This window comes from Cinclus cinclus, chromosome 3 (assembly GCF_963662255.1).
Source record: "Cinclus cinclus chromosome 3, bCinCin1.1, whole genome shotgun sequence".
NCBI classification, from domain to species: Eukaryota; Metazoa; Chordata; class Aves; order Passeriformes; family Cinclidae; genus Cinclus; species Cinclus cinclus.
This window is the reverse complement of record NC_085048.1, coordinates 16376959-16393431: the sequence shown is the minus strand read 5'-3', so window position 1 is coordinate 16393431 and position 16473 is coordinate 16376959. Positions and strand designations below refer to the sequence as shown.

General features: G+C 40.2%; 1 protein-coding gene across 1 annotated transcript in view; it reads left to right on the top strand.

Moving 5' to 3' along the window:
* Positions 1 to 16473, top strand: part of RNF144A (ring finger protein 144A) — a 64753-nt gene continuing 48280 nt past the window's right edge. Inside the window, exons 1-2 of the mRNA XM_062489711.1 lie at positions 1 to 175; positions 14781 to 14863. The gene's annotated coding sequence lies outside the window, so the exon portion shown is untranslated. The remainder of the gene's footprint in view (positions 176 to 14780; positions 14864 to 16473) is intronic.

Genomic DNA, 16473 nt, shown 5'->3' with positions numbered 1-16473 from the left:
CTCCCCCGCCCGAGAAAAGACCGGGAGCGGCGCCCGCCGCGCACACTCCGGCTCCGCGGGGGGTGGAGACCATGGCTGGGGCGGCGGCGTCCTGCCGCGGCTCCGCGGGATAGCGCGGGACAGCGCCGCGCACCGCCCGCGGGCCCCCCGCGCCGGCAGGGGCTGGAGCGGCACGGTAAGGCGCTCGGGGCTGCGGGAGCGAGGGCGCTTCCCGGGCCGGGGGTAGGCGGTGCCGGAGCGCGCGGGGCACCCGCGACCCCTTTACGTGAAGGGCTGCGCCCCTTCGGGCGTTCTCCCCGTCGCTGCTGCCCGGCCGGAGCCCCCGGCCGGCAGCGCTGTGTGGGGAGCGGTGCCTGGCTGCGGGGAGGGCGCGGGCTGCCGGCGGGAAGCGCTGCCGCCGGCAGAGCGCCGCGCTGGGGGCGTTCTGACGGCGACCCCTCGGCCCCGCGTGTGCTCTGTCTTGGGGTTTCCATAAACGAGCGAGAGCGTCTCGAAAGAGCCCGGTGCCGTAGAGTGCGGTGGCCATTCTTCGGGAAGGCGGGAATAATGAGTACGGGGGTCTGTGGAGTGCCGCCCCCAGCCGCTGTGCTCGCTACCAGAGGAGCGTGCAGCCTGCGGAGAAACCGGATCGTTTGGATTGCAGGGGTGGAAGAAGTAGGAGCAAGGCTCGCGTTTTCCTTCCCGGAGCTGAGGTGATGTTACCGTTGATTTTTTTTTTTTTTTTTTGAGCTGTTGGAAGCACCCATAGGTACGATGGTGAGGTTGTCCCCCCAGCCGCTGCATCAAGGGTATCTTGTTCCTAAACAGATCAGGCCCTGCATCATGTGTTTATTGTTTCTATAGAACTGCAACAGGGAGTGTCAGCGGGGCAGGCTGGTGGAAGGAGATAGCAGCTGTTTGAGTTTTTGCTGTGTTCTTGGAAATACTGTCACTTCTGCCCTGGAACATAATATTCTCGTTCTACAACAACCATAAACGATGATTTATAAATAGATCCATTTGTTTATATTGCTCCCCGTGTAGCCAAACAACTGTTTACATTGGGAAGTGGATTGCTTCATTTCGTATTAGCTTATCAGTGCTGGCCCAGGAGTGGCTAAGCTGAAGTTACATGTTCTTGGGCAGAGTGCTACTGGAGAGATTTTATCAGTAGTTTAAACTTCTGGTGGCTGGCCTGTCTGCTTGTGTGTGCTTCTCTCACAGGTATCAGAGGCAAGTGGAGGGGTGATTGGGGGGGGAGGTGGTGGTAAAAGACTGTGTGAGGTTGTTGTAGTATGGTGAGGGGAGATCTGTGGCTTTAATGAAAGTGCTTAGTTTATACTTCAGTGGGACTTTACAGTGTGGGAAAACTTTATTTTTCCCTGACAGTGAGGTATCAGGGTGTCCTGACATTAAGTTTAAATACCCAAGAGAAGCAAGATCAAGTGAGAAGAGTGGTGGTAGGAGGGAAAAAATAGTTCTTTTTGTTTAGGAGTGTCTTGAAAAAGACAGTATTTCCCCCACCACCATCCTTGACCCCGGGATGAAGTTTTATTTCTTTATTCCCCCCTCTCCTTTTACTGGCCATCATGTCTCATTATCATTATCCTTTTGTGCAATCTGTGTATTATGAGGGGGAGAAACCATCTGTGATTGAAATAATACTTCAATGATGGGTGTTTCAATTTGATGTAACTACTTTGAATAAGCTGTCCTTTATGTAAAACAGAGGGCTGATTTCTCCTCACATCTAAATCACCATGATTCATGTCTTAGGAGTTGCTAGATCAAATCACGTGTTTGCTTTCTGCAGTTATTGCAGATTTTTGCCCTTGAAACACAGTATTGAAAGTTACACTTTTACACTATTAAAAGTATGCTTACAGACTGTTGTAGTTGTTTTTTTTTTCCCCCCTAATTCAGTATTTTAAGGCAATATTTGTAGGGTAAAAACGACTGTATAGTTGCTTAACTTTCTTGGTTTTAAATGTGTTTTTTTTTTTTTTCTCCCCCCAATACTATATTCCAAGTATTTGTCAGATTTGTCAGTGGAGCTTTTTCTATGACTTCTGACAACTTGTCTTGCAGTTAAACCAAAGGACAAAGCTGCTGTCTTAAACATGAGTTTTGGCTGCAGTGTCATACAGTGGGTATGAATGGCTTCAGTGTATCTGTTGTATTTACAAGAATGCTCTCATAGGCTGGCAGAAAATTCTCATTTGCCCTCCCGGTGCTGATTCAGGGAAAAATAATGGCTTTGATCATCCTGCAGCCTGGTCAGTGAGCTCAGTCCTTTTCTCTCCTAGGGACCTGATGCAGCAGGGGAACTGGAACCTGTTGTACTTAGCACCGTATTTCCTGTGGATTAGTATCAATTGTTTGATCAATTAGTATCAAATGCAGTTGAGTTAGTAGCCTGTGGTTTGATTAGAAGACTTGCTTTTCATTGTGTTCCTTTTTACATTTTGAGTTACAAAAAGAGAGTGGAAAACAATTGGAAACTAATCCACTACTTGTTTTGAATGGTGGTGTGATTCTGATGTGTCTAACTTAGGCTGTGGTCAGCTGTTTTTTATAAGGCAAGATCCCTTTCTATATTGCTTTGCAGAAACAAATCATAAAATTAATATTTTCCTGATTTTTTGAAGGAGCTCAGACAAAAAGATCATAATGACAATGTCTGTTTTTCACTTCTGATGGCTGGGAGGAGCTGTTGAAAATTTACTTGCTCTTCTGGCTGCTTGCTGCAAAGTGATAGGAATGTTTTTTGTATTTCCTAATCAACTGGGATCAGAAATGCTTGCAGTTTTTCTATTATATGCAGTCAGCAAATTCTGGAGCTGACAATGATAGTATAAAATGGATTTTCAAATAGCTTGGTTGTTTGCTGATGGTGCCACTTATAGTGGTAACACCATTAAGTGTCTTTTCTCAAAAAGGCTGAAGAAAATGAGGAACAGAGAAAAGTGAATCAGTGTGTCTGGTAACTTTTTAATTACTGTGAAGATAGAATATCTTGTCAGATGGTTCTAGTCTTGGCATGACTGTTATTTCCTTATTACAGCAGCATTTTCACCTTTTCATTTGAAGAATATCAAGTGAGTGGTAGCTTGTTGCATTGAAACACCTTGCTGTTATCCTCCAGGTACCAGTATGACAGTTTAATACAACTTCATCCTGTTGTTAGTTTATATTGAATGGAAATTACTTGTGATTGAAAAAAATGCACTTAAGCTTATTAAATACAAACTTTTTCTTCTTCATGATGTCCAATGGATCATCTGAAATACTTCAGAATGTGAATGGGTCTTGCAGGTTGTCTGGAAAATAAAGTTCTTACTTACCAGGTTCAGGTGTAATTTTTTTTCATTACATACAAATGTTCAGCTTTGTTTGCACTGATCACTGCTTTGCTTGTGAGCAGTCAGATGCTATAGTTTTGGAGTCTTTATTCTTGAATTTCACTGTTCTGTTTCTGGAGTATTTGGATTATTTCCTGTAATTGTTAAACTCCAGTATGAACTACAAGCTATGAAAGCTATCACTATGGTTCTTGGAGACAGTTTCAGCTGACCAGCCTTTGTCTCAAATCCACACTCTAATAAATAGATGATATATAAGAATTGTATGCTGTTCTACACATTCAGTCCTTGCAGAAGACTCTTATATTTAACCAGGAATATGAAGTATGAGGAATATGAAAGTGAATTATGAAAATATATTGAGACAAAAATCCATTATTAGCCCTTGGCAATCTGGTACATGATCAGCTTCAACCTAGGCTTATTTCTGTCATTGCTGTTCAGCAGTTGATTTGCTTCCTGTTTGATCACTGAGGAGCTGTGTGTGGCTTTTGTAATCTCACAGGCATTAATTTCCTTCTACCTTTACTTCTTGTATGCATATAAAGCATATGCTATATACAACATTTTACACAGTGTGTGCATATAAATATATCTTTTTTACTTTTAGTTTCTCTAAACAGCATCCAGTGGGGGCAGGTCTGACAGATGCATCAGACAGAATCATGGTTGCATTCTGTCGTGCTGGACAATGTTTTCAGTCAGGGCTGCCCCCCTGCAGTGACCACACAGGATGGCCTGTGGTGATATGGTGTTCCTTGCCCAAATGCCCCCTCCCTGGGGTGACGGGAAGGGTCTCGCTGCATTCCATAAAGCAACTGTATTTTTCTGGGCCTGATGCTTCAGACAGTGTTTGTCCTCTTAGGAGGAAAATGAATGTTTTTTTAAGTCTGGGTTTCCTTCTATTACTACTTAAGGGAAATAGTTTTCATTTCTCTGTTCCTGTATTAAGAAGTACATCCATCCAGACAGAATGAGAGCAATGCTCTGCGACTTGTGTGGTCAGGCTCGTGTCTCCAGTGCAGTTTTGTAACAGAAACTGCAAGTTCAAGGCTAAGCTATGTGCAGTTGGTGTATATATGTATTTAACCTGTTTTTCTGAGAAAATAGAGATTGTGTGCAACTCTGTAAATGCTTGACTTTTGTTCTTGCTCTTAATTTCTAAACCTTTTGAGCAATTCCAGTTGCATTTTTGAGAGGGTGGTAGCTTAGCTCCGATAAACCTTCACCTTTTCTGACAGTAGGTAGCCTTGGCATATGGAAAGATGCCTGCTTGAAGGACAGATTGAAGTCTGAACTCTTCCTGCAACTTTGACACATATTCCTAGGAAACTGGGTTTTACTGGCTCAGTTGCTTACAGATCAACTTACGGGTTCTTAGTTTTTGACAGTTTCAAATTATACTGTTCCTTAATTTCTGAATATTTTTGCAGCAGTTTTGAATATGAAGTGTTTAGTCTTTAGTCCTAAGTAACTTTATAATATGGCAAAAAGTGCGTGATGAGAAAGGGAAGATTCATTGGTTTTTAAAAAGATTTTATTTTATTATTGTTCTTCATACATGTCCTGCTTATGTGAATTTCTGATGGTTAAACTAATTATTTTAACTCTCGTCTTTTAGTAATTTTGCTTTGTAATAGCAACTCTTCAGACACAGAGACTTTGTTTGTAGTTGTGTTGCATAAAGATTGTTTCCCAAATGGAACAAGACTTAATATTATGCAAACTGAAACAGTTGAGTCTTATTTCTGTATTTCTCCTCAGTATTTGTTTTCCGTAAACAGACTCTGTGTGAGCCTTTCAGTTAGCTGATCACTTTTGCACGCTGCTGTCTGTTGAATACATCTTGTGGTCTCTGTTTGTCTTGTCATGCTGACTTGATTAATGTTGTACCATCATCTTCCTTCATGAATAATGTATTTCCTGTCATGCAGTTGGAGCCTAGAGGAGAAAACACCTACACCTACTTTCTTACATTAATTATGCATTACTTTTACCTTTGTGTACTGTCCTTACTTTTGTGGAAAATGTGCTGACCAAAATATACATGCTGAGGGTGTACAAGGTATGTTAGATTTGTGGAAAGGCAGACCATATATAAATTAAAAAAAACCCAAACAACTAGCAAACCAAGCCCTAAATTTTATTGGAGCTTTCTGGTGTTTCTTTGTGCTTCTGATATTTATTGACGTCTTGTATTTTGAAAGGTTTGCTGTTGATTTCTCTCTACTTTAAATCACCAGGTTTTGCTGGTGTTTATTACTGTGTCTTAGTTATGTGTGTGTGTCTAGCTTTCTAGCAAAGATATGACAGTATTCATTAGGTCTCACTGTCGCTGGAAAGCTGTGAGAGGTAGGATAACCACAGTCACAGCTGTAGGATGCATGTGCCAGCTCAAATGGGCTGTTGATGGTTATTCCATTTTGTTGCTTGGTCTCCTTGATCCTCAGGGCCACACGTGGAGCCTGCTGGGCTCTGGCTTGCTGAAGTCGAGCTGAGATGGTAAGCTTTGTGCCTCAGGTAAAACAGAGCAGTCGTCTCATCCTGTTAGTCACTGAGAAGTGAAACCGATTCAGGTTAAGCACAACAAGGTGGTGAACCTCGTTCAGGAGCTGAAGCCAGCCTCTTCCTAAGGGTGCAGTATGCTTTATCTGTACTTCTGCTGGTAAGCATTTAAAAACGTTCAAAGTTTATGGATGCTCATCCTTTCATACTCACCTGCAGGGTGTAAGTTTATTTCAAGGCTACAAGCTTGTTTGTTTCTCTTTAGCATGTGATGTGACAGTCCCTGGCCTTGGAGAAGTGCCAGAAGAATTGGTGCTGTGTGAAGCTTGCTCAAAGCAGTGCTGCTGACCCTGGCATCTCTCCATGCTGTTGTTGGCTCTGCTCTGTGTGTTTGGTTGTGCCCTGTACTTTGGATCCTTGTGGCTCTGAGGGAGCCATTCTCTGCAGTGTGAGTTCATCCTTCTCTCCACTGTAGTTTTTCATCTCTGCTGCTTGTTGAAACAAACAGCTTGGCTCCATGAAACTGCTGCTGTCACTGGGCATCAGCTGTGGTGGTGTTCAGAATATGTAGCCTCATGTCACCCTTTCTTGCATGATGTGATGTCTCACTGGAGCAGCACTGACTATTTACTTTGCATGGATTTAGGTCTGAAAATTCATTCTTAAAGGTTTTACCAATGTTTTTTTTGAGGGTGAAGCATAGTAGTTCTTAGTGGTTTTGCTGGCTTAACCCCTTTGCATCTGTAGAAACACTGGGAGTGTGATAAGCCACTTCATCCTCTCCTGTCTTCTGTAAATGGCTTAAAAAGAAAATCTCACTTAGGAGGGAGCAACAGAGTAGTTCTAACTTCAGTTCATGTTACATATTTAGTCAAAAATCAAGGTATGACAAATTCATAGACAACTCATGAATCTGAAGAATGTGATAGCCTTTTTAGCAAACTGTCAGTTAGTGCTAAATATTTGCATCAGTCACTTCACATTTCCATTAGCTCCTTAGAAAGCTGAAGTTCACAGATTTGAATGAAATGCCATGTTTGACTGTGTTCCCTGATTTTCAGTTTAGACTACTGCTGTGAGGCTTTCTTATAGTTACAGATAAATGTGTTTTTGGGGGCTGTTCTTTTTTGCCAAGTTTACTGTTTTGCTCTGTCTTCTCTGAAAGATCTGCATGGGTTTTTTTGGGGATTTCTTTGGTTTGATTTTGTTTCCCGTCCTCCAGGGTTCTACTGTATTGGTCTTCAGACCAGCACAGGCATGCCCTTGTAACTTATTGATAGGAATAGTTGCTTTTGGATGGGATGATTCACCACAGCTGCCAGTATAAGGAAGAGTCAAACCATTGTGCCCCTTCATTGTGCTAATAATAGTGATGTACCATTTTGCTGGCTGGCAACCCTGCTGCTTAGTGGCAGCTTCAGGATGGATTGCTGCAAGGGCAGTGAGGATCTCTGCTTTTTTCCCTTTTGCCTTAAATATATTTTCTTGTGCAGCTTCATTTCTTACCCCATGAGACTGAACCCATCCTTTTCATTGAAATATCAGTGTGTTTTCACTCTGCTGTCTGCCAATTCTGATCTTGAACTGTGGAAGGGCAAAGATGGTGCTATTTTTGTAGGGGGGAAAAAAAAACACAAAAACCCCTGCAAAACAAAACAGTTTTTGTGCTGTGCTGGACAGGATGTTACTAAAACTGCAACCTGGATAGTTCCAGGGTAAAACAATATGTGCACATAAGGATGTCCTATCAAAATCACCTGAACTGATGTGAAAATCCACTTGTTTTCTCAGTACCAAGGGAGTTTCCATGTGAGTGCCTTAATGTGGGACTTACCTAGTCCTACTGATTATGAAGAATTCACAGTATCTGGAACTTTACAGCAAAGAGAGGAAATCATTCTCAAAATATCTTTATAGTCAAACTTAAAACAAGCAGGCTTAAATAAAAGACAGTATCTATCTGAGCTCTTCAAAATTGCTGAAAGGCTGAAGAGAGTTAGTATCTGACCATCAGCAAGTAGGTCTTCCTAGAAATGTGTAGAAAAAGCTCTTTGTGGGAGCTGTAGATCTGAGTTTAGGTACTTCATGTTAGCTAAGGTCTCTGTGTTTGCTTCCCAACTGTTTCAGTGCTTGAGTGGGAGAAAATCAGAGGTTACTCAATGAGGTTATTCTCAGACATTCATCAGGCTTTAATTTTAGTCATTCAGTGAAAATATGTAGAACTCCCCTACCTGGAAACAGTAAATGCTGTGACAAGAAAATAAAGAATAATTTTAAAGACTTGTGTTCCTATTTTATACAGACACTTCATTTTTGAGTATGTACATCAGATAAAACAGGTCATGTTTTAACGCATTTATTGAATGCTCAAAAGTGCTCTTTGTAACAGACCCTTCTGTGATTGCATCGTTATGTTCTTAGGGAGTCTTAAGTGCCAAATTGACTTTCTCCTTAATTGAGGTGGCTCCTGATATTTAAAAGTATTGCATACCTACAGGGATCAGAAAAGATTCCCTCATTTAGCAGAGAACTTTTTTTCCTGAATATATTGTTTTGCTATTTCTTTAAAACAAATTACTTTTCATAATAATACAAAAAGCCTCCTCCAGTTTCTTCTCCCACATATTCTTCTTGCTACTCAGCAGCCATTTAGTACATGGAAATAAGGAAATGAAGATATTTTGAAATAGGGATACTTAGCATAAATTATTTCTAAAAATACTTGCTGGATTTGAATGTTGACATTCTCTTTGGATGTTAACAGTTAAGGAATATAATGAAACTGTCAAAGAAAAAAATACTAACTCCTCAGAAAACAATCATGTAAATATGGTGGTTTTCCTGTCAATTCAGTATACTTGTGTAGATGTCATCTATTCTGGGGAAGTACCACACATGCAAAGTATGCAGATACAAAGAGTGGCTTTTGGGGCACTCTCAAAATGAACAAATGTTGGGCACCTGATGGTACAGCTTAAACTGTGTGAACTCTTTATGTGTGAAGGCTTGATGTGCCTGCCAGTGGATGAGCAGTGCTATGTGATGGGACAGATGTTATTCCAGAATCCTCTCGGAGGGTTGTCTGATGTTAGCCATGGAGGCAGCCAGGTTGAGTGGGCCTTTGGCTGCTGTGGTGTTATGAATTGCAGCATTGCATGCCTTGTCGTACATGAGCACATAGGGAATGGGCTGTGTTCTCTGTATGTGGAGCTGTATTTTCCATGACAGTTCCTGTTTGGATCTTTTCCCTCTTTTTACATGCTGTCCCTGTGTTCTCTCATGTGTGTTAGGAGGGGGGTGTTGGTTAGTTGACTTAGTTTTGAGTCTCCATGGGAAGCTTGAGGCAGAAAACTGAATATAATTTGCATATATAATTCCCTTTTCCCTCTCTTAATGGATAGAGTGCCTTTGGGAAAAGTCTGATATGGCACAAGATACAGAAGAGTACTGGCAGTCACCTTGAGACAGCTCTCATCCAACAGGCATAGGGAGACTACCCCCAGAAGTTCCAGGGTTACAGGCATATGCTTTGGGATAATGCCATTATATCAATTTCTGCTTCCATCCTGTTTGCCTTTATTTTGGCTGTGCAGCTCACTGTCATTTGTAGTGATGGAGCCATTGCCAAGTCAGTCCATCTGGCTTAGCCTATGCAGAATGCAGTTGTACCTCAGTTCACATCTGTGCCTCTTTGTGTTACCTGGCCACTTTGAAGCCTGAAGGGAGTTGCCCCTGTGTTTCTCTTCACCCAGTCCATCTCCTGGGGGGTCAAGTTTCAAGAGAGAAGGAATGTGAATCTAGGGTCTTCAAAATGAAAGAGTATTTCCTTTTTTTTTTTTTTTTTTTTTTTTTTTTTGCAGTCAAATACCTTGTGTGTTTCAATATATCTGGGATGATGGGCAACTTCTTTAGTCCATTTGTGATTGACAAAATGAGGTCAGGTTAAGTTCTGTGTTAATTTTTAGGTCAGACTGAACCTTAAACCTTAATTTCACTCTAGTGCTTGTAAGTGAGTAATAACTTCAAAAATACTTGCAAATGAAGGAATTAAAAATGGGTTTATGTTCTCAAAATTATGAGAAAGTTACAAAATTTAGGCTATTTCTACACCTCACTCAGATCCCAATTGTGGTGAAATTTTTTATATCTTTTTCCCTAGGAAATGAGACTAGCTGTATGGAAAAAGCGTTTTTTTTTGCCCTACGCAATCATATTATATTTTGAGATGGTGTGACATGCCTACCTTTACCTTTCTATATGAAAACATACAATATTTAGTCAACTTTACTGTATTTGGGGATCTTCTGGAAGGCTTGGGAAAGCTCATCCAATAAAATGAATATGAAATCATGATTCTGTTATTTTAACTCTAGGTTTTGACTGTTTGTTCTTCGGTGGAGGGAAAGATAAATACAGGGATGACATTTTCCATTCTAGCCTTTTAATAAGCAGGTGTGTATGTGGTGGGGAATTGACTTCTCACAAAGACTTAATTTTGTGTGCTTTTCTATTATATATATTATAATAAACCTGATAGTTAAATCCAACCATCTCTTATTAAAAATCTAAAATGACAAAGCTTCTTTAGAAGTGCATCCAAGAGTTAGTAGAATAGTAATAGCTGTCAGGTTCAAAGCAAAGGTAGCAATTAAATCTTCTGGCCTAGCAGGCTACAAATGTATTATATTTTCCTGTTCTCAGCACACAGTATCTCTTGTATTAGTATGAATGGATCTATTAGAATGCCTTTTATCACTGTACTTTGAGCTTTTCTGTCTTCGTGAAATCATGTAGCTGCCTTCTCTAAAAAGCCTTTAAAGGGCTTCTCGCATCTGATCTGATGAAAAGCACCTCAGTGTTGGGAACCCGCCAGTCCAATAGCTGTTCGGCCATGGTAACCTGAATAGCACTTGCCAAGAGAAAATGGTGTGGGATATGTGAACCAGAGGGAAGGAGGGAAAGGACTGTGGCAGGTGCGTGGCTTCCTACTCTGCTTCAGGGAATGCATAGGAATCTCATCTCCTGGCTTGAGCAACAGCATATTTGAGCTGGTACTGTGCAGCAAGGAGCTTTACCCAGAGTTCATAAGTGCTTCTCTCTACTCTAAGCTGTACACTTAAATTTTGCTTAAGTTTCCAGCATGTAATTCTGTGTCTCCTTGGTACAGGGCTTCAATCTGTGGCCTGTTAAGTACCTGGCACAGAAGAATTTCCCTTTGACAGTGTGTTGTGCCCCTGGCTGCTGCAGGAGCTGGCACTGCTGAGGGATCTCATCTTTCACCCCGTGTCCCTTCCCCCTCTGAGTAGGGCTGACAGTGTAGGACTGTATGAAATGCTGTCTCCTGACAAAGCTATGGAGGCTAGTGAGTACATGTTTTACATAATCACAAGCTGTCACCACTGTAAGTAAAGTGAGAATCCAAAGCTGAGATTCCTTCTTTGTGCTTGTAACCTGTCAAACCTCATTCTCTTTCCCATGTGCTCTTTAGCATTTGTCCTTGGACCCTGTGGCTGCCAGGCTGTGAGCTGCATCATAAGCTCTGACAAGGTGAAGTGGAGAAGGCTGAGTTCATGGCCATTTGTGCCTTCTGGCTACTCTTGGCTGATACAAAAAAACTGATGATGGGCTGTCACACAAATAGAGTAGATCCTGCAGCCTTTCTTTCCACATCTGCCACTGGTTCTGTGCTGAGACTGACACAGGTTTCCTCATTCTTCTACCTGTCAGCTTGTGGCTCTGTACAATACAGCTTTCTTGTTGGGAAAACCATTACAGCGCATCAACAAAAGCTTACCAGGTGAATGGAGCAGCAGTGGACTGTAAAATATAAACAAGTAGATAGGTATCTGTGGGAAATATGTGGGAAATAAACTCAGAATCGAGATGTTCCAGGACTGGACCTAGGCAAAACATCATTTAACATTTTCATTTCTAGGATAGCAGCTTTTTTTTTTTTTAAAAAAAGGCATCCAGTTATGTTGCATGTTGTTAGCCAGATTGTAATAATAAGTAAGTAGCTTCAAAGAATGATTATTTCTTTTTGATGTGTAAAACCAAAGGTATGTGTACAGGATGGGGCTGCTCAGGTTTCTTGGTGAAAAGTTTTTCAGACATGAAGCATGACTGCATCCTGGAAAACAGCAACTCCACAAAAGTGTAGGGACCAAGCTGTTTACAGAGCTCTTAAGGTATCATTTCATTGTTATAGGAAGAGAATGTAATGTAATCCTTGGTTGACGGGATTTATAAAATAAGCATTTTTCTTCTGGCATGGTGGAGGTGTTATTAATGGCATTAACTCTCAAATTCTGTATCTAGTCCTAGTTTTTACATCTTTAAAAGGTCTTTTGAAAGCCTTCAGGAGGTATAGAAAGACTCACAATAATTATTAGCGGTGAAAAAATTCCTGGAAGTGATTTAGTATGGAAAGGGTGGAGTATGAGCTGCTACTTTTTTTTTTCCACCTGGCTTTTTATTAGCTGTTACTGGATTCCTGTCTTGATAGTTTTAATACAGGCTTCATCTCATCGAAAGACAAATGTCCAAAAAATGTTGAATGGATTGATTAGTCAGGTCATCCTTGTGAGTTAAATTACTTTGTTGCTGATGGAGGATAAAACACTAGCAAAAACTGATCAAGAGAAAATAGACGGAGAAAGTGATTAAAATTATGGGAAAAGTTTGGAGGCGGGAGTTTACATGAATTAAATAGCAATAAAAGTATTAAAATAACCCAGTGGCATGTATAGTAGGTGACCATTGCTTATGCCCTTTCAGAAATTCTTGGATTTACTTGGTTGAAGCCTGAGAAAAGGAAGAAGATCTTGAGTACCAGGATAACAATTTCAGTTGTCTAAGAGATCAGAAAAAAGACTGCATTTATTTTTTATTATTTGCATGTTCTTTCTACAGGTTTTAGACATACAGTTTCTTGTTGATTATAATGGTCAGTCTGCAGGCTGGCTATCTAGGGATCAGGATGCTGGGTATTTAAGAGCCTCTTGGGAAAGTTTGTATGGTAGGGGAGATAAGTGGTTTGTCCATCTGTGTAGAGCTTAAACTAATGGCTGGATAACTCCAAGGAAATGTTGTAGAGAAGGGTTGAAATTTCCAGTTTGGATAAGGAGAGAGAGAGAGAGAGACTTGGAGTAGGAGGTAAATCTGTGAGGTCCTTCTGCAGAGAGGATAAATTGAATTTTTGTGGTTGGAAGAGATTGCCCAGGAGCAAACGGGAGGAGTGACAAACACTGCTGATGACGAACGATTTGTTTCCTCGGGATCCCTCCTGCCTTTGCAAGATAGGAGTGGGAGGGCCCCAGGAAGACGGCGCTGGTAGAGGGGTTAGTGAAGTGCTGAGTGAGGTGCTGGCAAGGACAAGGTTTTAAGAGGAAGAGAGAGATTAGGAGATGCATAAATTAGATGAAGCTGATGCAATGACTGAGAGTGCTGGCCCAGGACAAGTTGTGTGCTGAAAAGGAGAGCTGGCAGAAGATAGGAAAAACATCTGTGGTAGAGCTTTAGGAAATGAGTTTGAAAGCAGCTTAAACACTAACCATACCCTGACTGTACAAGAGACTGAACATTTTAGCTGCCTTGACAAGAGAGTGTGTACGCTATTCTTTCCCTTTCCTTCTTAAATTTTTCTTCCTCCCATTTAGAGAATGATAAGCATAACTAGTAGCACAGTCTGAAGAGCTAAATGGAAAGGTGAATGGCTGCAGCTCTTAACCAGTAAATTGCCCTTCCTGCCATTAGGGAAAGTGGCAAATCTCTTGAGGTTTCCAGCCCAAGGCAGATTATATACCCAGGCAGTATTTGTTGTCCATGTAAAAGCTACTTATCTTGCTGTGGAGGTACTTGGAAAATGTGTAATAATTTGTCAGGTTCAGGTTAACAATCTGATACATCCCATGAACCTTCTGACCCCAAGAGTACAGGAAGCAGTTTTCTTATTTTACAAGTAGATCCACCATAATGAAAACAGATTTTGATTTTCCTGCTGAAAGGTCAAGGTAATTTAGGAAGAGGGCAATAACTATTTTTGTCAGTTTTCCGAATTTTCAAGCAAGATTTGTTTTAAAGAAGTAGGAGGGCAAGGTTGAAGTGAGGAGGATGTGGAAGAAGTGAGGAGGGAACTTCATTTTGGTGATGCAGCTGTTGGCTGAATGGCTGATCAGTAGCCTAGAATTTTGGAGTACATATATCTGAGATTTTTATGAGCACTGGTTGCCTGAGTAACAGCAGTTACTGTTTGTTTTTTCTAGAAGTATGGTAGATTTTTTTCCCATATCACATCTCCCTCTAAATGGAAATCAGTGGAGGATGAGAATGTTGCAGGAATTAAATGCTTATTTTTAGGAGTTTTAAATGTTAAGGCATACTTCAATAATTACTAATATTTTTAAGTAGTACGTTGTTTAAAACTTAAGATGAATAAGGAAGGTGAGACTTTTTTGTTTGGCTATCAACTTATTCCAAGCTGCATTTTTTTTTATATTTGGTAACAAAAGACAGGTTTTATGTTTAAAATGTACATACTTAGTTTGAGTAAAGAAGTTTTATGAGTAGTTGTTGGAAAGGAGTTCAACTGATGGTTTATTTCTGAGAAAAAACACTATTGGATAGTTTATTTCTGAGAAAAAACCCACTATTGGATAAATCTGAAAAATGGGAAATAGCTTGCAGTGAAAGTAGAACACCTGCCAGTCGCTGTTTTCTGAATTCACAGAAACATAAAATTGTTTAGTTGAAAAAGACCTCTAAGATCATCAAGTCCAACTGTTAACCCAGCACTGCCAAGTCCACCACCAAATTTTGTCTGCTAAGACTGTGCTATCACACACGTTTAAAAGCTACTTGGCAAAATGGAACTCTTAGTTCTGGTTTTAAATGGTCAGTTGAAATAAAGTATAACACTTATCCTTTGTCTTTCAGGCTTGTCTGACACTACCAAAACTGTAGACTGGCTGGTGCTTTCTCATGGGATCCCTGTGACTGACAAAGGAGAGATTGTTGTGGTAGGTGTTTGCCTTGACTGTCTTGATAACACTTGGCCTGGGCACAGACAGATGCAGCCATGATTTTATAGGACTCTGATGCCAACAGAAGCTGTAGGAGGGGAAAAATACTCCTGAGAGATGGGTTTTACTGTCTTGGAATTGCCCTTTTTATGTGGTTCCCCATAAAAGTGGAAACCACATAGCCTGGGGTAGCATAAGAGGAGGGAATTTGTCAAAGTTTGCTTTTAATTATGGAGCTTTAACATGGAAAGGGTTGGTTCATTTACCAAAGAAATGTAGGAAAACAACCAAAGCTGCGTTCTAATTAGCTTCCTAGCAAAATTCAAATCACAGATACTTGTTTGATAGCAATCCTCAGAGCACAGTTTTAGCAGTACCACCTAAAATGGGCTCGCTAGGCATTCATATTTAAATTTCTATGTAACATATATATGTAAGTGTGTATATATATACATGCATATAAAACAAAAATATATCTTCATCTCTGTAATAGCCTGTTGTGCTTTCATATATGGTTTTTGATTTAATAGTTCTGTTTCCTGTGTATATGTCCCATATACGTCTTAGTTCAAATAAGGGAGTGGGGTAATGATTTCCTTTTTGAATTAGCTACAGTTCTATATGTACTCCATAGTAAATTATTGATATAATTGATAAATGTGTCTCCTGTCAAGCAAAAAACATAGCACATATTTATCTTCAGATATTTTAGAAGACAGCAGAACTTGTTTAAATGATGAAAGCCTGTTTCTCTGTGGTTTGCAAAAGGTCATCCTGCTAGTATCACTAGAGCTGCAAGTTCTAAGTTATGCTTGCTCTAATATATGGCTATATGCAGAAGTAATAGCATTTTTAGATTTTTTTTTTTGTCTGAGCTCATGACTTGCTGTTGGTAGCTTTCCATTTTTCCACGCAATGCCGCTTTTGCGCAGGCTATTTTTCTGGAAATAGTACTAAAAAGCCATATACTTATGGACTAGCAGATTGTGCAGTTTTTGTCTCTCCTTTTCTTTGAAACTGGTGTTCTTGTCTTAGTTATCAAAGTGAAATGTTGTTCTTACTTGACTCCTTTTGACTACAGGAAAGACCTCTAGTGAAAACATATTCATACCCTCATTGGCTTATTGAAGATTTAATGTAACAATATGTGTGCTCTGCTTGAGTAACATATATTCATACCCTCATTGGCTTATTGAAGATTTAATGTAACAATATGTGTGCTCTGCTTGAGTAACATATATTCATACCCTCATTGGCTTATTGAAGATTTAATGTAACAATATGTGTGCTCTGCTTGAGTAACATATCTTAATATAAATAAGTACTTAATTGTATGGGTAGTTGAAATATTTTTCATCTGTTTTTTTTCTGCTCCATTTTGAGTACTAAGTGGAAAAGTCTGTATTTTCACATTTTTTTACCAGCAGAAAATCTAAATGGGAGGGGGGAAGAAGAGAGATAACATTTATTTTAAAATCAAAATGTCTCATACTGTCATTCATATCCCTTGTTAATAAAAAAAGAAAAACAAAACAAGTTGAGGTTAACAAAATGTACAGTTTCATTGTTTACTTCCTTAATTTAACTAGTCAATTTAAAGTTTAAAT